Genomic DNA, 16,581 nt, shown 5'->3' with positions numbered 1-16,581 from the left:
TATTATTTCTCTCTTCTGAACAGTTTCTTTGCATTTTTTTTCTCTTGGCAGCATCAAGAGATTTTGGAAGATGATCCTGCAGTGAAACCTAGGCTAGACTGGATGGAACTGTGTCTCCACTGATGAACAAGGTACTTGTACAATGCATTTTGAATGCAGTTCAGATCCATGAACCTCTAATTAAATAATATGGTACCCACATTTAAAGTGAAGCACAAAAAAGTGAGCTAAGAAGCTGATATAGCTCAGGGTCTACCAGCCTTTACCCTTATAGAGGCCACCAGTGGTGGAAATTCAGTTGGAAGGGGACAGAGCACTGCTGGCTGGAGCTGAAGCCGGGGCTGCCCACAGGATTCAGGATCCCAGGGCAAAGCAATTTCAGGGGCCCCTTCCATTAAAAAAAAGTTGCAATACTATAGAATACTATATTCTCGTGGGGGCCCCTGTGGGGCCTGGGGACTGGGGCAAATTGCCCCACTTGCCCCTCCACCCCCCGCCCGGGCAGCCCTGGCTGAAGCTTCAGCTGTGATCTGATGCCACCTTTCTGGGTGAAACCCCAACAAAGAGTTTACCATTACTGAGCATGGCTCAGGATAAGTCACCCTTGGGATACAGGGGCCAGGCTGGGACCTAGATGCTGTAATATATTCCGTGGAATGGCAACCAAAGAAGGTACTGTGGAAAAGCCAACTTTATGACAAGTTATCCTCCTTGTCTAACTGGGATCAAGAAATTAAAGGAGAACCTAGAATTCAGCCTTGTCCTGCTTTATATCAAAAACCTGGTTGGCTGAAATAACTCATAGGTGTGGAGACAGGGGTGATGTATCAGTTGTGATGTCAGATCTCACTTTTGTGGCACGTCTCATTTGCAGTACAGAACTGAAAAAAGGAGGTATTGGTTAATTTTTAGTTGATGAAGCTGAGACACTGATACTAGTCATGAGCCAATTTTCTCCCTCTCTCTGCATGCACTTACAGAGACATCCAAGCAATACCAGAACCCTATTTAATAGCACACCTCCTGCAATGATCTGCCTTAATTGTATGTACACAGCACATTAATTGTTTCTAAAACAGGAATGGATATTCTATCAGTCAGACAATCTTCTAAGCTTCTTGAGTAAATCATAGGTTACATATTAAAATGAATAAAAATTATTTCTTATTTTGTTTGTTTTGTTTCAAAGTGGGAAAAGCATCTGTCCACATTAGAGGTTGGTAATGTTGTGTTTGCCACCAGGAGGTGCAATTGATCTTTCCAATGAACCTATGCAGTCTTTCTTGGCTTGGCACAGTTTCTTTTCAGTGTCAATAATGCTTTTTACTTTGATAAATGTTTTCTTCTGTGTTTGTCTGTGGTACTTCTTTCATGGCATTTGATGGAGGTGGAGGATGGACATGAAACTTTCACATCCTTTGACTTTTGTGTTTGCTAAACTGTACTCCCTCTTTGAGTTGTTCATCTCTTTCTTCCTTCTTGTCCTCTCACAGTTCCATCTTCAGTTTCTCAGCTTGCACTCAGATCTCAGAGCCCAGGTAGTTTTCCAAATCTGGACAATCATCTTTGCTGTTGTTCAAGCCACAGTAGAGACAGACAGAAATTTCACCTGCAGTGAGGAACCTCCAAAATCACTGTCTTCCTGGCAGTGAGATTTATTAGCCTGTAAAAACTGCCTGAAGGAAAATGTGGAAGCCCCATCATTTATGACATTTAAAACTAGTGTATACAAAACCCTAGTCAATGTACAATGGGGAGCAATCCTACATTAGAAGGGAGACAGACTAGATGCCTAAATAAACTTTTCCATCTCTAGATTCTATTGAACTAATTAGTAAAAATCTACCTGATTCTTTCCTGCCTTGTCCTTTGTGTATTAATTAATAGCTTTACAATCTAGATATAAATCACTGTCATATTGAAATGGTAGGGTTTAATGTCCACTATGTATTCACTTTGAACAGGTGTAAATTACCACACAAGGTGCACAGCTATGGAGAATTTTGGTCTGATTTAATCAGAAGAAGTGGTATTTACATGTTTTAAGAGCCTGTGTGTGAAATCTGCCATATCTGCATTCAGTTGTACTTCCATACTTTTTTTTTGAAGAGCATGGCAGGTAAATTTGCCTCCTGTGCTGCATTCTGCAGGACATTCCTGATTTTTCTGAGGTTATCCTGCATCCTGCAAATACAAAGCTGCCAAGATATTGAACACATCCCCAAATATCTTTGTGGCTAAAACATTATGATCTGACAAATGGAAGGCAACATTTAAAAGATGGCAGTCTGTCTAGAGTTCTTTCCATTCTCTCTTATCTGGGCCTGAGGTAAATCCATTGTCACTAGTAATGGATTCTTTTTCTATATTTTCCATTTTTGGTGCACTTTTGATATTTCTTCTCCAGGTTCCCCCATATTGATTTTCAAGGGCACCTGTACTATTACATTTCCCTTCCACTGATCAGCTGTTGAGATTTTCCCTCAATTATTTCCTTTTTACTTCTTTGATCTATGGTAATTCAGGGGGAAACACTTTTTTTCTTTTTCTTTTTAATAGAGACTATTGATTAGCCAACATATTCTTCACAGGACTATGTTTACAGTTTCTGTTTTAATTTATGCTGTCAGATAAGGAAAATAATTTCAGTAACAAACAAACAAAAAACATACTTTGTTGTTTTAAATTTTCTCTGTCCACAAAAACTTTTCTACTTTCCTTCAACAGCCCAAGATAAAATCCTCCAATATGTGTATTCTCCAAAAAAGTACTTAAAATGGGGCTCAGTCAGTTCTTCTTTTTCTCATGTTCTTATGCTTAAAGTGGGGAAATGATTTTTTTTAGAGTCTAGATTTTTAAAAACAATTTAGTGTTCCTGAAAAATGTCACCTGTGTGATGGATCAGTTGAGATTTGAACTAGTAACTGCTTGAAGACATAGCATGACACTTTCTGCTGTAAGTCTGAAAGAAGTCTGAACTTGAGTGAGAAGGAACAGTGCAAATTTCATTCTCAATTATCAGTGATCCAGAAGCAATCCCTTTTTTTGCTGAGAGAGTATTTTTAGACAGTTTCATTCAGAAACATTGTGTGAATTACTGCCTTCTTTGGTATCCCTGATTGAGGCATAAAAACATTCTAAACAGTAGCACTACGTTGTGGGAGAAGTTGATAAAGGAGCTTTAGTTGCCCATTTTGTGTACAGTAGTTTAAAGGAAATACTGACAGTGTCTCAGAGTCACACTTTAAACAAAAGGAGGTCTGTGATTCATATGCAAAAATGTGCAAAAAATGAAGACAATCACAGAAACTCCCTTGGGGCTGCCAATTGATGTGCCAAGACTACTTCTGCCCCTGCTTTCCCTGCCAGCTTGGGACTCCAGCACCCTGTCTTGTTGAGCCAGAGACGCCAATCTGCTCCAACACAGACCCAGGGTCTGAATCACATGCCCCAAAGCTGCAGACTTAACTGATAGCAACTTAAGAAGTGATCCTGTCTTTAACAGAGGGCCAACTCCCAATGGGGTTCAAACCCCAAATAAATCCATTTTACCCTGTATACAACTTATGCAGGGTAAACTTATAAATTGTTTGCCCTCTATAACACTGTTAGAGAGAGATGCACAGCTGTTTGCCCTCCCCCACCCCACCCCTCCCAGGTATTAATACATACTCTGGGTTAATTAATAAGTAAAAAGTGGTTTTATTAAATACAGAAAGTAGGATGTAAGTGGTTCCAAGTGGTAACAGACAGAACAATGTGAAGCAAAATAAAATACAACATGCAAGTCTGTGTCTAAGAAAGCTGAATACAGATAAAACCTCACCTTCAGAGGAATTCTAGTAAGCTTCCTTTTACAGACTAGTCTCCTTCTAGTCTGGGTCCAGCAATCACTCACACCCCTTGTAGTTACTGTCCTTTGTTCCAGTTTCTTTCAGGTATCTTTGGGGGTGGAGAGGCTCTCTGTCTAGCCAGCTGAAGACAAAATGGAGGGGTCTCCACAGGCTTAAATAGACTTTCTCTTGTGGGTGGAGATCCCCTCCTTTCTCCTATTCAAAGTCCAGCTCCAAGATGGAGTTTTGGAGTCACATGGGCAACTCACATGTCCATGCATGACTCAGTTTTTACAGGCAGCAGCCATTGCTTACCTGCTACCTTGAACGTCTTCATGTAGACTTCTTATGTGGATTGGAGCCTTCCAAGATCCATTGTCCCTTAAGTGCTTCTTGATTGGGCACTTAATTTGCACATTCCTTTCTCAAGAAGCTGACCAAATGCTTTACAAAGGCTACTTAAAAATCAAGCCAATACACAGCCAGTATTCATAACTTCGAATACAAACATGATACATGCATACAAATAGGATTAATAGATTCAGTAGATCATAACCTTTACAGAGATATGTTACATGGCATATATAGCATAAACATATTCCAGTTTTGTCATATATAAATTCATAAGCATATTTCCATAAAGCCTTATGGGGTGCACCATCAATATCATGTTTTCAGGTTGGGTGAGTTGGGCACAGTTAGATGTCTGCTGCTTGTGCAATCACCTGGTGTGCACTCACAACTGAAATAATTGTGCATGTAACTGAGCGTACTTGTTTGTGCACAAACCTCAGGCCTCTTTTCTCAAAACTGGGCCCTTAATACTTTTGCCAAATATCTCTGTAAAAAAACCCACAGTTAAAATGGGAGCATAAATGCCACTGATCACTAGATGTTTTCTTCAGCAACTGACTTTCATGGCATCTATTTTCTAAAGATATCAGCAAATTGATCTCAAAGGCTCCAAACCTGCAATCTGATCCACTAGTGTGAAACCCTGGGCCAATGTAGAGCCAAGCTCGGGTCTCTGCTAGTAGATTTGATTGCAGGATCTGGAACTCAATATATACAGGGATCATTTCACCTATCCCTGAAAGGCTACCTGTTAATAGCACATCACAGCTCTGCGCAACACTGTACAACAGGAAACAAAGAACACTTTCCCCAGTTATGACTAACAAGGACATTTTAAGTAGCAAAAACGAAATCCCCAACTGGAATTTAGCCAGGCACCACCTCTAAAACCCCACTCTTAAGAAAAAATGCTACGGTACTGTGGGTCTCAGTTTTGCATCTCATCTGAAAGGTGACTCTTTCATCAGCTCAGTTCTCCCTAAAAATGTATTGAGGAATTGGTTTGGGCTTAGTTATGCCTTATAAACACTGGCCTGTGTTGGGACAGTGCTGCGCTGTTCTGTCTAGAGGGCTCCCCAGGAGGAATTCTGCTTCAGTTAGACAGTGTTGTCCTCAGAGCTCCCCACATACACTAGAGATGCACCCACTGCTTCAGAGGGTGCAGCATATTTCTTCCTGTATACCCGACAAGCCCCATTTCTTCTGTACTTGCCCCTCCCCCGCTTCACCTTTGCTGAAAGGGTGCTGAAAAGAAGCAGCCCCTGCACTTTCATGAACATGTGAACTTCGATTTTTTTACCTGACCACTGCTCAAGAGTACAAGGGAGGTTTTTTTGTTCCCTCCCCTCAAACTCCTCAGGAGCAGCCAGGCACAATCAAGCCCTCAGTTCTGACTGAGAGGGGATAGAATTGCAGCTGCCTAGGGTTTTGCTTTGAAATCTTCCATCCAAGGACTGATTATCCATGACCTTGCTGAGCTTGTGTTTGATCTTACAAGACCACAGCCCAAGGTTGCATGACTGCCAGTTAAGCAGATAGTGGAAATTTAAAGTCAGATTACTTTACAATCTAAGCCATTCTCTTCAAAAGTCTGTTTCAGGAGCCCTAATTTCTACTGACTTCCTGGTATGTTGCTACTTGGTTTCTTATTTACCCTGTCCTTTCACAGCTGTCCATTAAGGGCTTGAGTCACAACTATGTTACTCCCGTTTTATGCTGGTGTAATTCTATGGCTATACTGGCAAAAAAACGGGAGTAACACAGTGGTGAATCAGGGCCTAAAAAGGTTTTTTTTATACCATTTTAAATTCAAAAATTTGAATAATATCACACAATGAATGCCATTAACAAATATAATAAAAATACACAGACAAGACTTACACGTCCAGCTCTGTAATCATTATATCACAATGAGCCATGCTGTGAGTAGAAATCAGTGCAATAACTTTGTAATTCTTAATGGTATAATGAAAAGCAGATGCAGAAGAAATTTTAGCAAGCCTAGCAAGAGAGAGCAAATTATTAACACTTCATGAACTTGAAACTACTTTATAAGCTTGAGGAACTCCCAGACAGCATCAGACAGATGAAACACGGTTACAGTTTTATTCTTTCCAGATAAATAACAAAGTTCATTTCTATGTATATTATGATCCACTTAAATTGCCGGTAAAATCACTGAAATATCACTTCATTAGCATAACCACTCTGATCTGGTATCAGAGGGGTAGCCGTGTTAATCTGGATCTGTAAAAAGCGACAAAGAGTCCTGTGGCACCTTATAGACTAACAGATGTATTGGAGCATAAGCTTTCATGGGTGAATACTGATCTGTTATTTATGAGCAGATGTGGCTGGGAGCAGGGGATCCAGATACTTATTTCTGCTAAATATAGTCAGTGTTTAACCTACACATCAACACATGTAGGTGGCTTTACTAAAGGGGGTTTTAGTAATTTCTCAACCAGACATAACAAAGACCAGCATAGTAAGTAACTGTGAACATGTGAAGAAAAATCTTCAGGTGAAATTTCAGCATATAGATAGCTTACAAATAGGAATAAAATATTGGTAATTGTTGTCACATTTTACATCTTCTATTCCTGGAAGCAAAAATCAAATATAGCCCAGTGATGCAATAACATACTTTACAGGGCTTGTCAAATTTGTTTTAATTTTGATGAAAACCCCTCTGCTGGCCTTGTTACTTTATAATGGGCTGAACACAAACACCTAGTTCTAAGGTGAAGAGCTGGGGATTTGGACTGGGACACTCCCTGGAAATGATATTCAGCCTGTGGCTCTTCATCACCATCCTATTGTTATCTTCTCTACATGGAATAAGATATTGTATAATGTCCTAAATGATAATTTGGCAGTTGGCCCACTGAAAAAATGGTAATTCTAAACAAAAATATAGTCAGAGACACAAACGGACACCCTCTCACAGAGCCACTGCGCAATGGGCACTCCAACCCCATGGCTGGAGAGGCCTGCATAGGACTTTGTGAGGTCTTTTATAGTGTAGAATATAGCAGGGTCTATGCAGCAGCAACAGATCATCTGACCCCACCCTGGAACCTTCTCCATGCCCGACTTCCTCCTTTTTCCAGTATTCTGACTGCAGGGACTGACACGGAGTAAAGACCCACTCCACACAGGGGATGTTCATGTACATGAACACATCTCTCCAAACGTCTCTTCCCTTGCCCCCATCCCCCTCCATAGCCTCCCTGCCGAGTTCCGATAAAAAGGTTGTCAGTGTTGTGTGAAATATCCCACCCTGATATCAGGTGTTGATCCTGCTGGGGAATAATAAGTGACTTCTGTTCAATCACTGAAGCAGGTAGCCTGTTATATAGCCTATCCGAATATAAGGGAACTGGAAGTGTCTCTTTAGAAAGAGAAGACTAAGGCTATGGCTACACTGGCACTTTACAGCGTTGCAACTTTCTCGCTTAGGGGTGTGAAAAAACACCCCCCTGAGCGCAGCAAGTTACAGCGCTATAAAGCGCCAGTGTAAACAGTGCCCCAGTGCTGGAAGCCGCGCTCCCAGCACTGTAAGCTAATCCCCTTGTGGAGGTGGAGTACCTGCAGTGCTGGGAGAGCTCTCTCCCAGCGCTGGCGTGCGACCACACTCGCACTTCAAAGCGCTCCCGCGGCAGCGCTTTGGAGTTTCGAGTGTAGCCACAGCCTTAGGGCAGGGGTGGTCAACCTGAGTCTGAGAAGGAGCCAGAATTTACCAATGTACATTGCCAAAGAGCCACCGCAGCCCCCCAGTAGTTCCCCCCACACCCCCGCTCCCCAGCGCCTTCTGCCCACCAGCAGTTCCGCCGATCAGTGCCTCCCCCTCCCTCCCCGCACCTCCCTATTAGCTGTTTTGTGGTGTGCAGGAGGCTGGGGGGGAGGAGCAAGGGCATGGCAGGCTCAGGGGAGGGAGTGGAAGGGGTGGCGTAGGGGTAGGACCTGTGGCAGAGCCAGGGGTTGAGCAGTGAGCACCCCCGGCACATAGGAAAGTTGACGCCTGTAGCTCCAGCCTGGAGTCGGTGCCTATACAAGGAGCCGCAGAGTAACTTCTGAAGAGCCGCATGTGGCTACAGAGCCACAGGTTGGCCACCCCTGACTTAGTGTGTGAGCTGCGTAAAGCTAGTGTAGAATTCTCTGATGGAACCTATTTCCACTGGAAAATCAATAATAGTGAGAGAGACTGAAATGATTGGGAATGTTTACTTCAGAAAGGAGATGAAGAAGAGGGGTGTGATAAAAGTATATAAAATAATGAATGGTTTAGAGGAAATACATCAGGAACTTTCTTCCTGTCTCATAACACAAGGGGATATTCAATGAAACTGAAAGTTGGCAAATTCAAAACCGATAAAAGAAAATACCTTTTCACATAACACATAATTAAAATCAATGTCACATGATGTCATTGAGGCCAAACACTTATCAAGATATAAAGGGGACTGGATATTGATATGGATAACAAGACTATCTAGATTAGCATTAACTATTGTGAACAAAAAAAGTTTTGGAAGGGATATGAAACCTCTCATTTGAGGTTTAAGACAAGCTAACTATTTATGATGAGATGTGCATAGGGAACAGATTATTACTAGGGATTGTCAGAGACTGGCTACTGAATAGATTGACCACAGGTCTAATTCAGTATGGCAACTCCAGGTTTCTATGTAGATTCAAGCACTAATAGCCTTGTCCTGAGCTCAGAGCTGCAAGTCATATGAACCAAAGCAGAATAATCAGGGTATAAGGGCTCTCAAATGTAGTTCCACTGGATCCTGCAATCCTTTGAAATACGCAGACCCGAAGAAGAGCTCTGTGCAGCTCGAAAGCTTGTCTCTTTCACAAACAGAAGTTGGCCCAATAAAAGATATTACTTCACACACTTTGTCCCCCTAATAGCCTCTGAAATATGCATTTAGGACAGCTACATCTTTTATATCTGGACTAAAAGAGACCCTCGCTGGGGATGTGGTTTGAACCACAGCTGAGAGGTCTCTGACCTCCATCTATTCATATGCCACCCTCTAAAATTGTCATATAAACAGTAAATTTATTGAATGCAAGTTTGTTTATAACACAATAGAAATAAACCACTCCTATGAGACCAGACCCAATGCCTTGGGAAGCCACTAGGTGGTGATGCCTCTCCAAATCTTTCCTTCAGCCTCCCCAGGCTCTTCTCACTCCATTGAATAATCCTGCATCTTCCAGTCCCTGCCAGCAGGTGGAGCTGATTGCTGCCATCATCAGTCTCTGTCACAGCTGACTCCTCCACTGCAGATGGAAAGACAGGTCCTCCCAGGTACCAGAGGTTGGAGGAGGGATATATATACATACATATGGGGTATGCACATTGTTCCCTTGCGGTACTTACCAGCTGCTGTCCCTTGGTAGCACAGGGCAAATGGATCCCTTGGCCAGGAAGTGACTGCCAGGCCTCACGTGTCTGCAGCAACCTGAGGTCAGGGCCACACTGCAGGAGGCAGAGTCTGAGAGTGGAGCAGGCAGAGCTGGGCTGGGGGATGCTGTGGGCCAGCCTGGTCACGTGCACCACGCCCTCTGCTAGAAGTAGGCCTCGAAGTGGCTCTGCGCATAGACCAGGTACCCAAACTCAGTAGTGGAGATCTTTGCTTGCAGGATAGGACTAGAGGCCCCCAAAGAAGTGAGAGGCCAGAGCGAACCGGCTGATCTCAGTGAGAATCTCCTCCTCAATGCAGGCCTGCTCCTCATGCATAATGTCCTTGGGCCTCCCCAAGTCCTCCCAGAGGTAGTGCCGAATGAAGTGCAGCTGCTGCTGGCAAGGAGGGTAGGGTCTCCATGGAGGTCTTGTACCAGGGCCATGTGTCCTGGGTGTAGTCATAAACCCACTCACAGAAGTGATTGCCAGTGTTGAAGCCCCTGCAGTTGTAGCTGCTGTACTCAAAGTCAGTCAGCATCAGCTTGTCAGGGGTGAGAGCGACTGGCACCCCACCAGCAGCAGGATGTTCCCTTCCTGGACGTCATTGTGGCAGAAGACCGCAGGGGGAGGGCATGGACTCCAGCAGCTCCCTGAGGCTCCTCATTCCTTTCTGCAGGTTATAGGCTATAGATGGTTGAACTTCTTCAGCTGGGCTTGCTGGGTGAAGGTGAGCTCGGCTTTAGGTACCGTTTCGCGGTCCCAAATAGCTCAATGGCTGTGAGGTTACTGGGATGGCTGGGGTAGTCTGAAGGGCTCTGAGGATGCAGGAGTGCTGGGGTTCTGTGAGTGCAGAAGGGCTGTGGAAGAGCAGAGGTGATGATGAGCTGTGGGATGCAGTTCGAAGTGGCAGAAGGGCTGGGAGGGAAGTAGGAAGAGACGCGCCACATAGCGTGGGAATGTAGATCCCCATGGGAAGAAATTAGAGAAGCCCAACATCGGGGGAGAATGGGAAAAACCAAATGGCTTTCCAGGAGTGAGGGGGAGAATGAGAGAGAGACAAGCTGACATATTAAGGGTAAGAAAAAACAGATGTGGAAACCAGGAAAAGGTACCAACAGAACCTGCCAATTGTGCTCTTTTAATCTTTGCCTCAAATGAAGTTTCCAAAGGGGAGTGAGGACAAGTTTTCACATCTGCTTTATTTAGATGTTACTAAATGTGCATTTGGACATCTAGGTATACTCCACAGTTGATGATTGGGTTATGTATAGTAGCACAGAGCATAGAAGGAATACTTTAGAATATAAGCAGGATATACGGTATTATACCAGTAGGTACACCCAATCATCTCAAACTTATCTTTCGTGCTAAATGTCTGTTTTATGATTGATTTGGTGACATTATTTTACTTGATCCTTGTATGGGCCCTGAGGATTAAGAATGAATATTAGAGAGGTCAAAGGATAACGTGAATGGAACTAAAATGGAGGTTACTATTGCTGTTGGTTGAAATTTTCTATTTAACACTTTTTTGATGAAAAATGATCTCTTTTCTAAAATGAACATTTTCCCAGAAGGTTTTTTTCTTTTGAAATGTTCTGAGGGAGGGGTCAAAAAAGGAAAAACGAGGAGAGAGAGTGGGGAGAAAACAAAAATCCAAACACACACATGTTTTGGAAAAGGTGTGTTTTTTCATTGAAAAATTTGAATTTTTTTGAAGAAAATACTGAAATATGTGTGGATTTTTGTTTGTGAAACCTATCAACTATGGGTATGTCTACACTGCAGTGTAAGTCCAGGGTGAAGGGAGAGGGCCCCAAAACCCAGGCTCCAGCCCAAACCCAAATGTCTACACTGCAATTGTACAGCCCACAGTGTGAGCCTGACTCGGCTGACCTGGGCCAGCCACAGCTGTATCACAGGTCTTTTATTTTCCCTTGTGTGTTTCGAGATCTTCTGTTCAAGTGTAAAAAATCACGTATTACTATTCTTATTTAAATACTTTGATGCTTTGTATTTACCCATTGTGCCCTTTTGTGTAGGTGCTTGAAATCATATGCAAAAGTCCAATTTTATCAGTCCAATTTTTGAACTAAGATTGTTCAGCTCGTGGCTTCATGTTATAATCTTTTGTAAAGTACTATCAAACTCTATGAGTTAGCAGTGCTCACTACCGTGTTCATTTAGCTCTGATGTGACTGAAGAAAAATCATTAAAAATAACAAACCCACATCCAAAATCAATTTAATATTATATCCATTTAATAATTTCATTTTCATTAATGAATATTAACAAAGTCTATGAAATGAAAGCTATTTTAAATACTTCAGTAAACAGGAACATATAGAACACTCAAAAGACAAATATTATTGTGGTAACGCTGTGAACTCTCACATAAACAACAATACATCTCTAAACAATCAGTGGCTTTTTTCTTTGGTCTTTGGGACAATGAACCCACATAGATTTATCAATAGGATGCATTAAATCATTTAATAAGCCAAATTCTACTCTCAGTCACACCAGGGTTAATCAGCAGTAATGCCATTGAGTTAAGTGATGTACCTTGGTATGAATAAGAGCAGGAATTGATCCATTCTTTTTTTTTTTTAAGTGCAAAAGTGTCCAAAAAGTAGATAATTCAAAAGTGGGAGGAGGAAGATATGAATGTTTTGGCTCAAAGCCTCTTTCAGCAACTTACAAATCAGTAAAGGATATTTTTATTTCAACTGTCCAATCTATCAAGGATTCAGTTGTACTGAAGAAACTAATGTTCAGCATGTGTAGGAAAGAGGGAGGAGATATTTAAATAAGCATTTTGGTATTAACATTAAAGTTTTATAGAAAACACATAATTCTAAAGAGAAAAATAGGACTAAGATACATTGATCTCATTAATGTCAATCTCCACAATGAAATAGAAACCTGTATTTAAGAGTGGGTTGTGTGGATGCATGATCAAACCTGTACATTCAGCTTCAACTATGGGAACAGAATTGTCATTGATTTTTTGATAAAAACAATCAATGTGCCTAGAAGGAAATAATTATTAAACTGGAAATGAGTATGTTTCAAAATCAGTGTGCTGGAAATAAATATTTCCTGCTGAAACAATCACATTTGAAAAATGTACAGTTATATGAGTGTGCTATTGTTGGGAAGGAATAAAAAAGGAATAAATCCAGTAGTGCAATATAAATCCCAAACCGTTCATTCATTAACTTAATAACAATTATGGTATTTATTAAATTTCCAAAGAAACAGTATTTCCCGGAACTGATTCCAGCTGCATTAGCAGGATGTGAGCAAGAAGAAAACCAGACAGAAAAAGAAGTCGTGATATATTTTTCTTAAAATTTTTTACCACATTTTATTAATCACAAATTAATTCTGAAATATTTTTAAAAGATTTTTTTTTTACCAGATTTCTCCCATCTCCTAACAATAAAAGCAGGAACATGAAAACCTTGCTTAAAAAATGTTTGCTATACGTATAATTTCCATTCTTATGCTGAAGATTAGTCCCATATTAATTCCATAATAAATTATTGAACCGTATATTAAGTAATCTATTCAGTGATTTTTCCCAACTTTTTTGGAATAAATTATTAATATAACATTTACACAATATAATTTTAAACTGACTTATCAGTTTGGTTAATGTTTATAAAAGGGACGGAGAGAGCTTGTGATTATGGGTTATAAACATTGACTGCCCCATGTAAATATTGTTTCTTGTGTTTTTATATCCAATTTATTTTAGTATTTCTAAACATGACTGCTTGAATAGCTGCTTTAGTGAGCAACACTTGTAAAATCATCAGATCTTTTAAAAGCATTTCCATTAGAAAGGAATAAATGCAAGTAATGGCAAACATCCTAATCAAACACTTTACAGTTTACAAAATCTAGATAGAAGTCTAACAGAGGCACAGACAACACAGGCCAAGAGGGTTTCTCTTGATCAATAATATTGTCCATCATACATCCAGAATTGTAATCTGGCTTTTTCATCATCAGGTATAACTCAGCTCAGATCCCAGCGCAGATCAGGACCACACAGTAAAAGATCATCATTCTGATACTGATTCTCTTCTCACTTTCAACAATTTTACACCCGTGTACTTATGCCAGATTTAGACCTGAGAGGGGAATCAGGGCCATAGTTAACTTCCTGTCTTCCACTACTTCCATCATATCTTCTTCTCTTAGATACATCAGCAGATAACTAGAGGAATAATTTTAAATGCAAAAAAAAAGTAAGCAAAGCTTGAGGTTCTGCTAGTATATCAGGAATTTTAATAAAAGGATCATATTTGCTTTTTGGCTTTCTTCTTAATAGGAAAATAATTCAAACTTTCAGAAGAAATAAAAGCAGCCCTTAAAGAAAAAGAGCTGCAATTACTAATCATAATTCTTTGTAAAATATATAGTGATTTATACCTGGGAGGGATTAGGTCTTTGCTTCAAATCCCCTCTTAACAGTGGAGGCCCATAAGTATTATTGAAAACAAAACTGGGATATAATATGTTTCCCAAGTCATGGCAAGAATCTAGTGAAACTTTTAGATTTGAAAATCTTACTCCAATCTTTACACAGTGGCATTTTAATAATATAGTATAAACTCCCAGCAATATCTGCTTTCACTACCTAACAGCCTAAGTTCTTGATTCTGATCTTACTTACATCAGCTATAAAGTGGTATGATTCCATTGACTTTAGTGGGGCTACTACTGATTTTCTAAGTACTGGTGTAAATGAGATGAAAATTACAACTGGGCAAAATATTTTGGACAGTTTTTTTTCCTGAAAAAAAAAAACAGATTTGGGTCAACCGAAACATTGCCAAGCTCATGACAAATTCACCAAATTGTTCCAGTTGAAAACAAACACAAAAAATTCTGAAAAAAAAAGAAATATTTCATTTTGACACTTTTGAAATAAAACATTTTGATGTTTTTGATTCAAAATGTTTCATTTCAAATTTTTCTTCAATTTCATTAAAAAAAAATAAAGATGTAAAAAAGTCTAAAACTAAATGAAACTTTTTTAGGTTAAACAAAACTGACCCAAAACAATTAAAAAAAAATTATTTGCAGAACTATTTGAAAAATGTTCATTTCAGGTTGACCTGAAACTATTTTTTATTTTATTTTGGCAAACAAACCTAAAATTCAGTTATTCACACAACTCTAATCAGAATCAGACCCTAAAGCAGTGTGGTGTCCTTCGTTCAGATGGAGGAGTTACACATAATATCATGATTAATAATGAGCATTTCCAGAGCATTTTACATGATCAGTGTACTGTACAAACAATAATTAGCAGTATAACATTTATCACAAACCCACTTCTCTGCATACACTGAGTAGATTTAATGGAACGAAACTGTGCAAGTTAAGTGTCAACTCCAGCAGTTTTTAATCAATGGAAGTTTTTTTATCAATAAGAAGTGCAAGACTGGCTTCTATAATATTAACGATATAACATGTTTTCAGAAATAAACTTCAATGAGATTCTAAAATTAAAACAAGGACTGTAACATAACCTTTTTTAACAATTCAATAACTAGCTGTTAATGTATTTATTTCATATCACTTAAAAGAAAACTGAGTTTCAGTACAAAGATCAGTTGAGTAGTCATTTATAAGTGTCATGACATGCCAAATATCCCACAGCATCATTACATTTCCATCTGTTAGTGTACAAATTATCAATGAAACGACACATTTCAATCATTTTAAAAGTCTTATGATTTACAATGACAGTTAAGTACAGAAAGCAACCTATTTAAGTATAACTCAACTTGCATTACTGAGTAGATATGCCTAATAAATCCTTTGGACTTATTCAGTATTAGTAGAAATTAATTCAATTCATTTGCCTACCTGGCAGCAGTAAAACAGCTTTCAATGCAGGGGTTTCTTCATCAGGCAAAGTAGCTGATTTGAGCAGTCCAACTCCAGCCAAGCTTTTTTAATAAAGCATTTATCCCAAGAACAATCCTAGTTCCACTGCAACCAGGGCAGGGTCACACATGCAACAGAAAACATAAACAAACAGCAAATGCATTGACACGGGATTGCCCAGCAAAAGATAAACTCCAGTTCTATTCCATCCAATCTTCTGTGATTAACAGGAGAAAACATTAGGCCCTTCTCATAGCCAGTTTTTTTTCTTCTGAGTGACCCTGTTAACTTCAAATAAATCCAGTATGAAAAAGGCAGTCCTGGAAGGAAACAAGCTTCATTATATGGAAAAGCAGAGAACAGGCTTTCATGTGACAGATCTCTTTCACAGATAGTTCAGGCTACCTTCACTTCAGCCAAGTTCATCATGAAAAGTCACAACAGAGCCTCTCACAACCAGCTCCTATTCTGATTTTTTTTAAAAAACCAAGATGCTGGAACCAAAGATGTGGGGAAACCTAAATGATGCCATCAAATAGAACACTTCCAGGTGCAAGCACACATGCACACTTGGCCTTGGTCATCTTGATCATCCAGTTCTGGGTCCCCTGGTGGGTGATCCACCTGAGAGCTGGTCAGTTCACTCCAGAGCTCTCTGTGATCTGAATAACTGTACATTCCAACACTTTCATCTTGAATTTCTTCTATACCTGGGATTTCATAAACCACACATCCTTTTGTGACTCTAATTTCTGGAGCTGGCTTTTTAACTGCGAGGACATGCATTGTAGGAAGCAGTTCAGTGACTGAGAATAACTCACTTTCTGCTAGATTGTCTCTTGTGTTATTTGCCAGCAGCTGACAGTGACTCATCAGTTCCTTTTTGTTTTGGGGGACAATTTTCAAGCAGCATTTTTTACAGTACTATGTAATTATAAACTAGAGTTAGAGATTTGTTGCTTGGCAACAAGTTTAGCAGTATGCTGACTAGAATCATCCTGGAGAGCCTCAACTTAATTTATTCCTTGAAATCAGATACATGAGGGATTCACAGAAAATTCT

At 40.0% G+C, this 16,581-nt stretch overlaps 1 protein-coding gene and 1 pseudogene across 1 annotated transcript in view; both read right to left on the bottom strand.

The window, feature by feature from the left end:
- Positions 1-16,260, bottom strand: part of LOC101932249 (cytochrome P450 1A5-like) — a 68,353-nt gene extending 52,093 nt beyond the window's left edge. The window contains exon 1 of the mRNA XM_005297746.3: positions 15,499-16,260. The gene's annotated coding sequence lies outside the window, so the exon portion shown is untranslated. The remainder of the gene's footprint in view (positions 1-15,498) is intronic.
- LOC101943947 (choline/ethanolamine kinase-like) lies at positions 9,753-10,556 on the bottom strand (annotated as a pseudogene).
- Positions 16,261-16,581: the final 321 nt, after the last annotated feature.

Source organism: Chrysemys picta, chromosome 6 (assembly GCF_011386835.1).
Source record: "Chrysemys picta bellii isolate R12L10 chromosome 6, ASM1138683v2, whole genome shotgun sequence".
Taxonomy (NCBI): domain Eukaryota; kingdom Metazoa; phylum Chordata; order Testudines; family Emydidae; genus Chrysemys; species Chrysemys picta.
Note: the sequence above shows the minus strand (reverse complement) of the source record. Positions and strands in the feature narration are given on the sequence as shown.